This window comes from Bos mutus, chromosome 10 (assembly GCF_027580195.1).
Source record: "Bos mutus isolate GX-2022 chromosome 10, NWIPB_WYAK_1.1, whole genome shotgun sequence".
Taxonomy (NCBI): Eukaryota; Metazoa; Chordata; class Mammalia; order Artiodactyla; family Bovidae; genus Bos; species Bos mutus.
The window spans coordinates 19,619,556-19,635,737 of record NC_091626.1 but is presented as its reverse complement, the minus strand read 5'-3'; positions in this window follow the sequence as shown (position 1 = coordinate 19,635,737).

The window sequence follows — 16,182 nt, the reverse complement described above, 5'->3', positions numbered from 1 at the left end:
AGTCTTCTTGGTGTAGAAAACGAAAGTTCTAGTCTCTCAATCATGTCTGACTCTTTGCGACCCCATAGACTATAGCCTGCCAGGATCCTCTGTCCATGGAATTCTCCAGGCAAGAACACTGGAATAGGTAGCCATTCCTTTCTCCAGGGGATCTTCCCCAACTCAGGGATCAAACCAAAGTCTCCTGCATTGCAGGAAGGTTCTTTACCATCTGAGCCATCTGGGAAGCCCCTTCTTGGTGTAACCTGATCCTAAATAGAACCTTCGTTGTGGAAGGGAGGGTTAGAACAGCGTACATCAAAATCGCCATACCATCAGTCAGGTGGTGGCATGCACCACTGGAATACTGGAAAGGATTAATCAGTCCTTTACTGGATTCAAGTGCTATCATCCCGCTTTTATGAAGCTGGTTGTTAGGAAAGGTACTTGGATCTGGGCCCCTTCCTGGGTGACCTTGCTGCCTTCCTCCTCTACTCTGGGGAGAAGTGTGTGACCCAGGAGGCAGGAACCTCTCTGCACCCTCCCCTCTCCCCCACAATCTTCCTGTCCTTATTTTAACTTTGTATCAGGAAAGATTTCAACATATAAAAGTAGAGTGAATGGTAAAATGAACCCTCACATTATCACCCAGTTTCAACAATGATTAATATTAATACTTGGCCAATCTTATTTCCTCTATCTCCCTGATTTTTTTTTTTGCTGCAGTATTATACAGCAAATCCAAGACATCATTTCATTTCATCCATAAATACTTGTGTTAGCAGATGACTTTTAAAAATTACCATAAGATCCTTATCACATCTAGCCAAATTAATAATAATACCTCAATATCTTCTGATATAATAATACAATATTACTTTCAGATCTGAACTAGTCCCTATTCTTTAGAGGTTTCCACATATTTCAAACACACAGAACATAAATTCATTAAGGAATGCATGGGCACCTCTACCCCTGTAGACACTGTGGTCTGGCACAAGTAACCCAAAACCCTAACATCCACGCTTATAACTAACACATTTTAAGCCCCAGGGAATAACTTATCCACACTTTTTGCCCTAGAACCTCTAGGTAAAAGGTTCGCATTTGAATACTCAGTAGACATCCGAACTCTACTGCTCTTAAGGTTGGAGATGCGTCCACTGCTGAAAGCCCACAGGATTTTAGCAGCAGAAGCACTTAAGTAAAGACAAATTAATTAATCCTTCCTCTTAGACAGCATGTATGTGGTAGATTTTACACAATGAACATCCATCCTAGTAGTGCCAAGAGATCATTTTCTTGCTTCTCTTTATATTCTAGTTCACAGTTCTGGAGTCATTCATGAATTTGCACAGTAGTTGCAATAATTGTACATGGTGACTGAGGAACGTTTTGCAAAATTAAATAATTTGTATTACTCTTAAATTTTTATGTTAGGTCTAGATGTGATATCCCTGAAATATGATGCTGATTCTTAACTTTAGCAAATAGAAAAACAAGGAATGCTGAAATTGTGATTTTTTTTTTTTTTGGCTGTACATTGCAGCTTGAGAGATCTTAGTTCCCTGGACCAGGGATCAAGCCCAGGCCCCAGCAGTGAGAGCACTGAGTCCTAAGCACTAGATCACCAGGGAATTCTCATGAGTATTTTTTTGAAAAAAAATGTTTATTGAAGTATAGTACAATATTGTTTTTAATTTCTGCTGTATAAAATTATGAATATTTTATAAAAATACTTAAGATAGAATATTTAAAATAAAATTTCAAGTTTAGCTAAATAATTTAGATTTAAATTCCTGATATTTTTACTTTTTCCTTTTAAATTCAATAGATAATTTAGAATATTTCAGACAAAGGGTGTGGAACCCTTTTCCGTAAAAATCTAGATTAAAAAATGGCCTAATATAGCATACAGTTTCTGTTCTATAGTCTTTGCTTTTGTTTGTTGCTTGCTTTTGAAAGTGAAAGTGTTAGTCAATCAGTCGTGTCTGACTCTTTGCAACCTCATGGACTGTAGCTGGCCGGGTTCCTCTGTCCATGGAATTCTCCAGGCAAGAATACTGGAGTGGGTTGCCATTTCCTTCTCCAGGGGATCCTCCTGACCCAGGGATCAAACCCAGCTCTCCCACATTGTAGACAGATTATTTACCAACTGAACCACTATGGTTGTAGCTTTTACAACCCTTTAAAAATTTAAAAGCCAACCACAAAGAGATACCATTTTATAGCCACTGGGATAGCTAAAATAAGAAAGACAATAATACGTGTTGACACAAATGTGGAGAATTTGGAACCATCACACTTTGCTGGTTGGAATGTAAAAGGTACAAACTCTTTGGAAAACAATCTGGCAGTCCCTCAAAAAGTGAAACATGACCCAGCAGTTCTATTCCTTGATGTGTACCTAAGAAAATGGAAAACATATGTTCCCACAAAAACTTGTGTGTGAATATTTACAGCAGCATTATTCATAATAGTCAGAAGGCAGAAATAATCCAAGCAGTCCCTCTGCTGATGAATGGATAATCAAAACGTGATATGTTGTGGTATGATAAAAAATGCATTTAGTCTTTGTCCCCTGTTCCCGGCACCGAGCTCCTATAACTCTTGGAATGTCCTGTGTGATAGAAGTTTGTTGTTCTTTATAGATCTTTCAGACCACGCATGATTTTATGCTAATGAGGTGACTCACAGTGGGAATCCCTAGATAGCTTCAAGATGGGGTTAGTCATCAAAGAGTCCTAACACGTGGTTAGAGAGGGAAAACTTTCAGCCCCATCCTCTGACCGCTGGGGAGGAGAGAAGCTAGAGATCTCAGTGTTAAAATTCTTGAGCCAGAAGATTCAGAGAGCTTCTGGGTTGGTGAATACAATGACCTGCTGGGAAGATGGTGCCCCATAGAGAGGGCATGGAAGCTCTGTGCCTCACTGCCTATACTCTATACTTTGCTCTACGCATTTTTTCCAATTGGCTGTTCATTTGCAGCCTTTATAATAAGCCAGTCATTATAAGTAAAGCATTTTCCTGACTTCTATGAGTTGTTCTGGTGACTTGCCAAACCTGAGGGAGGTCAGCTCCTGAATTTGTAGTCAGAAGTGTTGGTAACCCGGGCACTTCATTTGTGGTTGGCATCTAAAATGCAGGCAGTCTTCAGGAGCAACTAAGTCCACCAGCGGCAGCGCCTAGAGCCCGTGCTCTACAACGAGAGAAGCTGCTACAATGAGAGGCCTGCTCACGGCAGCTAGAGAAAGCCCGAATGCAGCAACGAAGTACCAGCGCAGCCAAAAATAAACAAATCTTTAAAAATAAAGTAGTATAACATGGGGGCGGTCTTATGGGACTGAGACCTTAAACTGTGAGGTCTGTACTAACTCTAGATAGCTAGCATCAGAACTGAATTGAAGTTTGGACCTGCAGTTGGTATCTAAGAATGGTTTGTTGTTGGTGTGGGAAAGTGACATGTATTTGGTATCTGAGAAAAAAACCACACATGCGGTGTCAGAAGTGATTTCAGAAAACATGACATCTATATCCATAGAATGGAATACTATTCATATGCACTACTTATATGGCACATGTTACAGCATGGATTAATCTTAAAAACATTATATTCTAGATCATCACAGAGGACGAGGCTGGGCCCCCTACGTTATACAGCAACTTCTCACCAGTTATCTATTTTACACGTGGTAGTGTATGCTACTTTCTATACTAGTCTATGCTACTTTCTCCATTCCTCCCACTCAGGGAGGTGAGGGGGGCTCAAGAGGGAAGTGACATATATATAATTACAGCTAATATATATAGCTGTTTATATATTATATTTAATGTATATATTATATAGCTGTATATAATAAAACATATATAATTATAGTTAATTTGCTTTGTTATACAGCAGAAACCATCACAAAACTGTAAAGCAATTTTCCTCCAAATAAAAAAAAACATTCAGTTCATTTCAGTTCAGTCGCTCAGTCGTGTCCGACTCTTTGCGACCCCATGATTGCAGCACGCCAGGCCTCCCTGTCCATCACCAACTCCCGGAGTTCACCCAGACTCACGTCCATTGAGTCAGTGATGCCATCCAGCCATCTCATCCTCTGTTGTCCCCTTCTCCTCCTGCCCCCAATCCCTCCCAGCATCAGAGTCTTTTCCAATGAGTCAACTCTTCACATGAGGTGGCCAAAGTACTGGAGTTTCAGCTTTAGCATCATTCCTTCCAAAGAAATCCCAGGGCTGAAAACATTATGCTAAGTAAAAGAATTCAGGTAGAACAGGTCACATAGTGTGTGATTCCATTTAGATGAAATGTCAAGAATAAGTAAATTCATAGAGACAGAAAGTAGATAACTGGTTGTCAGGGACTGGTGGTATCGGGGGATGGGAAGTGACTGTTAATAGATACAGATTTCTTTTGGGGGTGATAAAATATTCTGTAATTAAATAGTGGTCATGATTGTATAATTCTGTGACTATACTGAAAACCACTGAACTGTACACTCCAAGAAGGTGAACTTTATGGTGTGTGAATTATATCTCAACAGAGCTGTTATTTAAAAATGTAAAAGGACTCAAGTGAAAGTGGCTCAGTCGTGTCCAACTCTTTGTGACCCCATGGTCTATACAGTCCAGGGAATTCTCCAGGCCAGAATACTGGAGTGGGTAGCCTTTCCCTTCTCCAGGGGATCTTCCCAACCCAGGGATCAAACCTGGGTCTCCGGAATTGCGGGTGGATTCTTTACCAGCTGAGCCACCAGGGAAGTCCAAGGGCCATAAAAAAGCAGGCCAAGAGCTGAATCTGACCTGCAGACTGCAGATTCCTTTTTAGATGACAAAACTTTTTTTTGAAACGTATGAAAAAAATAACTGATATTTCTGGTCTTAGTCTGACCTGTGTAAATGTAAGTGATGTTCCTGATCTAATATCTAATCTATTTTTAAACTGTCTTGATTTTTTTCAAAATGTCTTTAACACATTCATTCTCTCCTCCCAAGGTTCTGTCCTCTCTTGTGTTTCCCTCTAAAGCCAATAGTTGGTCCTTCCTTATCTGTTGTTTCATCTGGTTCCATATCAATGGGAGGAGAAGCGAAGTGGGGAGAGGTCCTGGATCAGATATCTAAACGACAAGCAGATTTTTCACACTGTGGAGATTCAAGAGCATCAGTCCTCTGTATTTTATGGAATGCTGTAATTACGGCGATGATGGGAACACACTGAGGGTGCTCATGCGTGCTGATGGTGGGGGGAGCGTGTTGATGGTGCTGGTGGCAGGGGAGGACAGGGTTCTGATGCAGATAACAGCAGTCCATAATGGGATGATTACCAAATAGGAGATGTTTTGAGAAGAGCCCCTTTTTTTTTCCAGGCAATTCTGCTATTTTCTCTTATTCTTTAGTTGGCCTGGAAAATGAGTCTTTGCCAGGGTCTGGGCAAGTAGGAGTCTGCAGTAATATTTAGAGTTCTATTTTGTGATTTTATGGAACTGCTGAAAAGGTCAAGAACATTTCTTTAAATGTCAGTGGCCTGAGGGTCCAATTACCCAGGGGAGGACATTCTTGGAAGAGATGCTTTGTGAGTCTAGCAGAATGGTGTGGGAGGAGCTCAGTATGGAGGGATCCACGGAATGGCCCCAGGCTTCCCAGGGAGAGGGTCCTGGGAAGAGAAGCAGAGGAGGATGGGCTCCTGCAGAAGCTGCTACTGCTTCCCCCTCATAGACAGGGAAGCCCAGCTGGGCTGCCTTTTCTAAGCAGAGCTCACTACTCTCTCTGCTCCTCTTGTACTCCTGGGTCTACAGTGCCTATTCATTGGAAAAGACCCTGATGCTGGGCAAGACTGAAGGCAAAAGGAGAAGGGGACAGCGGAGGGTGAGATGATGAGATAGCATCACCAACTTAATAGTCATGAATCTGAGCAAACTCCATGAGATAGTGGAAGACAGAGAAGCCTGGTGGGCTATAGTCCATGGGTCACAAAGAGTCGGACACGACTTAGTGACTGGAGAACAGCAACAACCGTGTCTACTGGAGCTTGAGGAGCACCCTCCTCCCAAATTTCAAACTGTAGAGATCCCTGGGACTGATGTAAGAAAGGCCACGTGTTCAAATCCCTGAACAAGTGTTTTCAAAGTTTTAGTGAACATAGGTCTCTCCTGGAGCATGTATTCCAACGCAGAGTTCTGAGCCCCACATGGACTCAGAGATCTTACAATGAGCAGTATCACTATTTTATAATGAGACAGGAAGATATTTTTGTGGGAGTTGGCAGCTTGCTAAAATTCATATTCCCAGGCCCCCAACTGCATTGAGTCAATTCCCAGAGAAAGTGGGTGCCTGGAGGGAGGGGATGGGACACCAAAATTTGCATTTTCAGCAACTTCCTCCAAGGATTTTGAAGCTGCTGCTGCTGCTGCTGCTAAGTCCCATCAGTCGTGTCCGACTCTGTGCAACCCCATAGACGGCAGCCCACCAGGCTCCCCATCCCTGGGATTCTCCAGGCAAGAACACTGGAGTGGGTTGCCATTTCCTTCTCCAATGCATGAAAGTGAAAAGTGAAAGTGAAGTCATTCAGTCGTGTCTGACTCTTCCCGACCCCATGGACTGCAGCCTACCAGGCTCCTCCATCCATGGGATTTTCCAGGCAAGAGTACTGGAGTGGGGTGCCATTGATTTCCCTCTAAGAACCATGCATTTGACCTAAGGATGTTCTGACCCCTCTGAATCTCTCCTTTGGAAAACTGTGTCTGTTGAAATACAGAGTGGGCAGTAAGATAACAGAGCTATGAAATCAGAAAGATCTGAGGTTGAAAGCTGGCCCTGCCACATTCCATATGACCTTGGGCAAGTTACTCAACCCTTGAGCCTCTATTCCTCCATCTGTAAAACAGAGATATTAATGCCCACTTCTAGGGGTCATGGAAAGTATTCACGGAAATCATGAAGGCGAAGAGGTTATCCCAGAGCCTTGTACATGGTGAGCGCCCTGTAAATACAGCTCAATTACTATTATTAGGCATCTGGGAGGCTTCAGGTAGGGCTCTGGTCCTGGCCATCTGTTTCCCTCTGCACACAGGGCCGGCAGTGTGTGGGTGCCTGTGTGTGCTCATGTCTTTGATCCTCCTAGCTGTACCCAACCCACCCGTCACTTCTATGCCTACCATCCAGAAGCTCAAGGATGCTGCCCCAAAGAAGAGGGGGTGATGTGCTTTGCCAATACCCCATACCTGGTCAGGGCCAGCTCCTCAGAAGTGGCAGCCAGTGTTGATGGACAAGGCTGCTTTGAACACAGAAGCAGACCATGGTCCCATGGGACCCTGTGTTCAGGGTTTTCTCTGTGGCCTGAAGCAGATGTAAGAGACACGGGTCAGGAAGATCCTCTGGAGGAGGGTATGGCAACCCACTCCAGTATTCTTGCCTGGAGAATCCCATGGACAGAGGAGTGTAGCAGGCTACGGTCCATAGGGTTGCAAAGAGTTGGACCTGACTGAAGCAACTTGGCGTGCTCACCCACTGTGGCCTGAAACATTTGGAAGTTGAAGCTTACTCTGGACAGAGGTGTGAGGCCACTGGCAGGCCTCAGAGCTCTGAGGCCGCTGGCAGGCCTGAGAGCTATCAGCTTGGCTTTGGCCTTCTCTCAGCAAACAAGGGGCTCCCCAGGGTTGGCCTGAAAGGATGTGTGTGGACTCAGTTAGGGAAGTGGATTGAAGTTCCCTCCCCTAGCCTGCTTCCAGGAGCCTGGAACTGGAAGATAATTCTGCCAGCCTTACCACCAGCCACAAATTGCTCCTACTCTGGTACAGTGGTCTTGCTGCTTAAAAAATGAGCTGAGAAGACTCTACACCTTGGCATGGCTTTTCTTCAGGCTACCACTTATGAAGTGCCTACTTGGTTCCCAGAGCCTACATCCACTACCTCTTATAACCTGTACCATAACCCCGTTGATTAGGCACTATTATCTTCTTCATTTTAAAGGTGAGAAATCAGGACCTCATGGAAATTAAGATCTAATAGGTAGGGAATTCCCTGGTGGTCTAGTGGTTAGTATTCTGCCTTTCTACCACAGGGACCCAGGTTCATTCCCTGGTCAGAAAACTAGGATCCCACAAGCCATGCGGCACTGCCAAAAAAAAAAATCCAACAGATAGTAAATGGTGACACTTAATTCAAACTCAGGTCTGCTGCTGCTGCTAAGTCGCTTCAGTCGTGTCTGACTCTCTGCAACCGCATAGACAGAAGCCCACCAGGCTCCCCCGTCCCTGGGATTCTCCAGGCAAGAACACTGGAGTGGGTTGCCATTTCCTTCTCCAATGCATGAAAGTGAAAAGTGAAAGGGAAGTCGTTCAGTCATGTCCGACTCTTAGCGACCCCATGGACTGCAGCCTACCAGGCTCCTCCATCCATGGGATTTTCCAGGCAAGAGTACTGGAGTGGGGTGCCATTGCCGTCTCTGAAACTCACGTATAGCAAACTTCAAATCCCAGGCTTTTATCTTCGAATTTTATCCCAACTGCTGGTGGCTCAGTTGGTAAAGAATCTGCCTACAATGCAGAAGACCCAGTTTCTATCCCTTGGTTGGGAAGATCCCCTGGAGAAGGGACTGGCAGCTCACTTCAGTATTCCTGCCTGGAGAATTTCATGGACCATGGGGTCACAAAGTCCGTGGGGTCACAAAGTCCATGGGGTCGCAAAGAGTCAGACACAACTAAGCAACTAAGCAACTACTGAGCAACGAGTTTCACTTTCAAGTAAAGCTGACTAAGACGAGAGGATGCCAGGGCAAGATGGCAGGTGTGGGGCACCAGGGCCAACATGTGGGGTGACAGGTGAGAGCAGTCCATGAGGCAGGTTGACAAGTTAGGAGTTGTAAAGGAGGGAAGGGAATACATCCAGCTTGTCTGTGGCCCTAACAAACCAGAGCTGGTGACAGTAATATTCACAAAACTTCTATAGTAGGAACTGCAAATATATTCCAAAGGCCCGCTAGTGACAGGGCAGGTGAAGTAGGTACCTACTCTCCATTCCTCCTCTCAGTGTCTGGGCAGAGCCCCACCTCTTCTAGTAAATTGCTCCTTCTCCCTTTCCACCATAGGGTTCCCGTGGGAGCTGCCATTTTGTTACTTGGTCCACTGGCCATAGCTGAGAGCTCCAGAGGCAGTCTGATGTCTTTTCTGGGACTTTTTGAACTGGTACTGAGATAAAGACCTCATCTCTTTCAAGGAGGTAAGGCTGTTAGGGATGAAGCTCAGGAGGTGTAGGAAGTTGATCTATAGTCAGATCGGAGCAGAGACAGGAATGCAGATGTAAGGCCCCCGATTCCTGGCAGCATTCAAGACTTGAGCTCAGTGTTCCTGAGGCCCAGTGGTATTCCTGCTCCCTCTAGGTTGACTGTTCAATGCTTCTTCGGGTTGGAATGTTTTGCCAGTATCCCATATATGACTCCAGCCAGCTTCTCATGAGGGACAACCTGGGACCAGCCCATCTACCAGTAAAGTCTCTTTTGTGCCCAAGGCAGTATGACCTGGGTTCCCTTGCCACCAGAGACCTGACCAATCCATCCCCTCATCCATCACTACTTGCATGAGGAGGACAGAGCCAGCATGTTCCAGAAAGCTGGGGCAGTGAAGCCAACCAGAGAGGCTCAGGTGCTCAGTGGTGACACAGGGCCAAGTCCAGAGAAATCTTAGACCTGGAACAGCCGGCCCCAGTTCCGGGCTGCAGAGCCCTGGTCGGAAGCCAAACTTCTGGGCTAGGCTGGCTCCTGGTACCCAAGTGGAAGCCAAAGGGGCTGGGCTTAAAGGTGGCCACTCTAAGTTTGTCATCACTCCAATACCTGAGCCAGAAATGATGCCTTTCCTCTGACCTGGGCAGCAGGGCTGACTTTCAGGGAATCGCTGTGAGATTCACTAGACTTTCCCTGGGAGTCCAGGGCCTGCTCAGATCCCTTAGAACTCCTCATCCAGTCGTCCCTCAAAGCCAACGTGGCTGGGGAACAAAGAAAGGATGGGAGAGAGAGAGGCAGAGAGGAAAGGAAGAGGAGAGAGAGGTACTCTGAGAAGTGAGAGGAAAAGGGAGATAGGGAAGAGGAATCCGCAGAAAAATCCGTCTTTATTTCTTTTGTCAGCAGCTCCCAGGAGGTTCTTCCCCCTTTCCTTCCTTCAGCAGACACCATGGACTTAATTCACCCTTTAAGAAAGAGCTTTTCTGCTCGGCTCGAAGGAGTGGTCAGGAGTGTGGGGCTGAACAGGCAGGCTCAGCAAGGCTCCTGAGCACCCCTCTGGGTCTCAGCTACCCGCAGGGGCTTTAGGTTCTAGGGGAGGATCCTAGAGCAGGGGTCCCCAACCTCTGGGATCTAATGCCTGATGACCTGAGGTGGAGCTGATGTAATAATAATAGAAAGAAAGTGTACAATACATGTAATGTGCTTAACTCATCCTGAAACCATCCTCCTCTCCCTGGTCCATGGAAAAATTGTCTTCCACAAAACTGATCCCTGGTGCCAAAAAGATTGGGGATGACTGTCCTAGAGGATACCCATTTTTGGATGGAGAGCTAGACCCTGAGACTCTGCAGCCGGCCCTCCTGCGCACTGAAGACAGAACTGCGTATTTGGGCCTCAGTTTGCTGCCTGTGTGTAACTGAATAGGGTCCAACAGATGCTGTCCTGGGGGTCCTCCTGCTAAGGGTTCAGGGCAGAAAAGAAGAAATGCCCCGCCATCTCCCACATCCTCACTACCCTACCCCAGTCTCCTTTTGGCTTACACTAAACTTTCCATCGGGTTTTCTCAGGGGAAGGTCACCGGAGTCCCCAAGGGAAAGCCAAGCAATAGCCAGCATCTCCACATCTCTACATTTCCAGAAGGATAAGCAACCAGAATGGGAGGTTCCCTTGTTCAGAGCTGCTCAGCATGTCCCCATGGAACTGAGTTCTGCCCACTGCACCACTCTGCCCTCTCCTGCAGCCCCAGCCCCACCTCTGTGCCACTCCGCAGCTTGGCACTCCCCACCTAGTCACACGCCTTTCACAGGGTGCTTCTAGCTTTTGTCCTGGGCTAGCTTTTCACATGTTGTGCTCAGTCTCTGACTAGAGTGAGCTGCAGACGTTCAAGGCTGTATCTCACCATCTCTCTATTCCATTGTCTCTCGGTGCCCCCCTCACACCCGTTGCCCCTTCCCCTCTGAGAGCAGCCCCGGCCTTAGGACACAGTGGAGCTCCGAGATGTTAGGGGAATGGCGGGCTGACTGGCGGAGGAGCATGCTGTGCTGTGAAAAACTGTTTGGACCCCATTCTAGCCCCTCTTCCTTCCTCTTTAGCCTTTCCAGACACCGCTGAGGGCTCTTCAAGGCAGACCAAAGGCTGGTTAACCCCCAGGGTGCTTGGGAGGGAGGGAGGGGAAAGAAGATGCTTCATTAAAATTCACATCAAGAGAAATAACTAATCAGAAGACGTTTGTTGCTTAATTGGTTTTAAACTTCAGGAAGATTTCTCATTAGCCTAGGGGTGACCTCTGCAGAGCAGCCCAATTGGGAATGGGAGAACAACGGGCAGCGGGGAGAGGGCAATGAGAAGGAAGCCCTTTCCCCTCCTGCCACCTGCCCCCTTCTCTCTAGCTGGGCCATCAGAGGTGGTTCCCAGAGCCAGGCTCGGGCTTGGAAGTTTTTCTTTCTTCAAGGCTCCCTCTTCCAGGAAGCCTCCTCTGAATTGTCAGGGGAATGCCTCCCAGCCTTCTGCATGTCCAGTCTGTGCCGTACAGGCTGGGTGCCTTTGACAGGAATTGATGGTCCTTTCCAGCCTGAGAGCTGCTAGAGTGCTGAAGCTTCCTCCCCATCACCACCCCCCACACCCCTACCCCGCTCCTTTCCTTCTCCTTCCTCTGTCTTCCTTCCTCTCTCCTCTCCTCTCTTTTCTCCTGTTCACCCTCCTCCCTCTGCTCACTCACTTTCTCTGTCTTCATTGTCCTTCCTCCCCTTGTGCGGCTAAAGAAAACATCATGCTAGTGACCTGCACAAAGCGATAGTAAAGTCCTCATTATTTTCACCAGTATTCCAAAAGCTACTTCTCAAGCCTGGCCCCCATTCTACCAGACTGTTGCCTTCAGCCCAGGAGTGGAGGAGGAAGGGGGTTGGAAACCCATTGTACTCAGAGAGATGGAGGAGCTAGAACAACTATGCTTGGAGAAAAGAAGATTGGGCAGGCCATAATGACCCTTCATGTCTCTGAGGAACTGGTTCTGCAGAGTGAACAGCCTTGTCTTATGCAGGACAAGAGGACAGAGCTAAGGCTGGTGCTGAACAGAAGGCTCTCAGAAGGACACAGATCAAGCCTGATGTAAGGAAGAGTAGTGAGCATCCACTGATTTTCCCAGGTTTCTAGAAACAGCATTCCTCCCTTTGGGGACCCTCTCCTCCCACAAAATGGAACCCATTTTGGTTCCAACATGGCTACCACACAGAGTACGCTGTCTCCCATCCTTCAGTCACATGATAGGGCCTGTCCAATCATAACTGTCCATGGCCCTGCCCACAGGGGCTTCCCTGGTGGCTCAGATGGTAAAGAATCTGTCTGCTATACAGGAGACCCAGGTTCAGTCCTTGAGTTTGGAAGAAACCCTGGAGAAAGAAATGGCTACCTACTCCAGTATTCTTGCCTGGAGAATTCCATGGACAAAGAAACCTGGTGGGCTACAGTCCGTGGGGTCCCAAAGAGTTGGCCATGACTGAGCAACCAGCACACACACTGCTCACAGTGATTGGAGGTTGATAGGCATGTGACTCAAGGCTGGTCTGTGTTAATCATTCCCTATGAGTCGATGTGTGGTCACTGGGAGAAAGAAGCTGTCTTCTGGTTCACAAAGACGTGATGATATATGCTGAGAGCTGTTGACCGCCTTCTCCCTAGTTACACAGAAAAACAGAGTCAAGAGCTGCAAAGGGAGAGAAGGAACGTCCTGACAACATTATTCGGCTCTCTAGAGCCCTTGAGGTCACCTCTATTCCTATCCTTCCCAATTTCTTAAAACAATAATTCCCTTTTTTGGTGAGCCATTTGAGTTGAATTTCTGTCACTTCAACTCAAAGAGTTCCTGACTGACGTAAGGACTTTCTCACAGTCAGAGCTGTCCAAATGGGCCCTGGGCTGCCGCAGGACTCGGCAGCTCCCTGGGCAGAGCTGGACAGCCTCTTGCCAGGAATACTGTGGAGAAAATTTCTGGATCCAGTTGTGCCAGATAACAGCTAACATTTATCGAGTGCCTGTCGCTAGGGAACCATTACCTCAGCTAATTCTCACAATGCCCCCTGTAGGGAGGCATTATTCCCCCCATTTTATAGATGAGGAAACAGAGTTTTGGGGGAGGTTCATCAACTTGTCAGTCAAGGAGGCGCAGATCCAGGGTGAAGTGCAATTCTTTTTTTGACTCTAGGACTCAGGCTTCTTCCTATAAGCCCAGAGATTCAGAGGACTTTTGCTCACACCCCACCTCAAAGCCTGGCCACCTCTGGAGGGGGCGGATGCAGACCTGGTTTCTGCAGTCAGCTCAGCAGCTCCTAAATAGGGCAGTCGATAGAGGTGCAGCACTGTGTCCAGGTGAGCAGAGAGGCACACGGCCCCAGCTGGCTCTGGGGACAGGCTGCCAGCGGAGCCACAGGAGTGGAAGAAACACAGAGGGGAGGGCGGGCCTCGAGGGAAGTGGCCGGCCAGCAGGGGGCACGTCTCCCTGCAAAGATCTGGATGAGGGGCTCCACACCTATCTGTGTGTCTCAGATGCCTTTGGGAATCCAATGAACCTGTGGGCCTTCTCCTAGAGACAAAGATACATGTGCAAGTCTGAATCTTTGAACACAATTTCAGGAGACTCCCCTGGAACAATGCGTGAGACCCTAGAAGCCTAGTTAAGAAGTCCTGATCAAGAAGCATGAAAAGGGCTCAGGGGCCTGCCTCAGGCCAAGTGGCAGTAGCAGTAAAATCTCAGAATAGCGACCGACCACAGCCAGCGTGTCTACCTGAGGAAGGTGACCAGATGTCTCTGTCCCCTTTCCTTAGTACCCTGCCTCCCAGTGTCTTGCTGACCCACAGTTGTCTTGTCTCCAAGAGTGTTCCGGTCCAAGTGAAGGTGGAGGGATGTATCTGATGAGTTTCTTCAGCTTGAGATGGGGAAGGGCAGCTGAATGCCTCCTCATCTTTTCTTGGTCCACATCTACCCCAACCTGCAGCACCATGACTTTGACAATCAATCCACCCTCCCCCAAATTTTATGAGCTGCATAGTGACATGGGGAGCAATTCTTCCCTTCAGGATCCAACAGCCAAAGGTCCACAGAGTAAGGTTTGGTCCAACATGGTAGCCACACGTGGCCATGTAAACAAAAATGAATTAAAGTGAAATGAAATTTAAAACTCAGGTTCTCACTTAGTCACATAGCCACATTTCACATGCTTAAGAGCCATATGTGGCTACTAGCTACTACATTGGGTAGTGTGGTTATAGAATATTCCCATCACTGCAGAAAATTCTATCTGTCTGGTTTCAACAGATTCTGAGCAAAGACATAGACAGAACAACAATCTAGGTGCCAAGCTGCCTTGGTTCAAATCTATATTCTAGCTGAGGATTAGGGTAAGTTCCTTAATTTCTCTGACCTTCAGATTCCTTCTCTCTAAAATGGGGATAATGCATAGCTCAGAGCACTGTCATGGCCATTAAATGAGATGACCCACGTGGCACTGTGCGCCCTGCACATAGTCAGATGAACCGGAGACCTTCAGTTGGTCCCTGCAGACCCATTCTCTGCACTTCTCCACCCTACTGTGGCATGTCTGAGAAGCTGACCTCATGGGACTGCATCAGGGGATCTCCTTGCCCTCTGGCCTCTGGTTGGATTTGTTCATTGGAGGGGACCACAGAAGACCAGCGGGCAGGTTAGGGCATTTGTTCCAGGGCATCCTCCCTGCCAGGCCACTGTGGGTGGGCTCTGTGAGGGGCCACAGCTCCTGTCAAGTGGCCCTCTTTGGACACATCCTCACTCCAGGCTCAGTAGCTGCTCCTTCCATTTGCCCCTTCCGGCCAGGGGCGGAAGCTGCTTCATGCTGTTTCTCAATGTCCCTTGTTGGTTTCCCTTTATAAATATAAATGTATATATACATATTTGACTGCACTCCAAGACAGGGATTGAACCCACACCTCCTGCAATGGAAGTGCAGTCTTAACCACTGGACCACCAGGGAAGTCCCTATAAATGTTCTTTATTAACCTCTAATCCATGACCTTCCCTGGTGGCTCTGTGGTAAAGAATCCGCCTGCCAATACAGGAGGGGTCAGGAAGATCCCTTGGAGAAGGAAATGGCAACCCAATCCAGTACTCTTGCCTGGGAAATCCCATGGACGGAGGAGCCTGGTGGGCTACAGTTCTTGGGGTTGCAAAGAGTCGGACACGACTTAATGACTAAACAACAACAACAAACCATGACTTAGTGTGAATATGTCTTCCTTGTCCTGTGGGGACGCAGCTGACACAAAGGCCCCTGCCTTGGTTAGCCCTCCTGTTAGGGCTGGGAAGAGGAGGAGGATCATGGGTGTTCCTCTTTTTCCATCTCTGCCTCTGCCTCCAAACCTCCCCAGAAGAGAATGAGTTTCAGGAGTGATCCAAACGAAGAAGGCTGAGAAGCCTGGAGGGAACAACTCAGGATGAGCTGATAAGGCAGGAGCAGGTAAGTTGATAAGAGAGAGGGAGAGGCAGAAAATAGGAGGATGGAGGTGAAAAAGGAGAGCAGAAAGATGAGGAGACATCTAGGACCTCCTAGAGAAGCTTATCCCAGGGACGGGGGAGCCTGGTGGGCTGCTGTCTATGGGGTCGCACAGAGTCGGACACGACTGAAGTGACTTAGCAGCAGCAGTAGCAGAGAAGTTTTGGCTTCGAAACAAAACAGACTAGAGGTTGAAGAGCATAACCCAGTTTGACTGCCTGTGGGAAGAGGCTGCTGAGAGGGCCATGGAGCTCAGGCCTCCACTGTGGGGTCCACACCTCCCCCGCCACACCCCCTCAAACAGGACAGCAGGTCCTTTCCTTTTCAGGAGCCTGACACCCCTGCCTGAGGCACCCGCCATCTGAGCAGCTTGCCCCACTTATCTGTCCCCTTAGACTCCAAGCTGTGACTCTTATCAGGGTGCCTGGGCTCGTGGAGCCAGGCTTCTCAGAGAAGATGGAGACA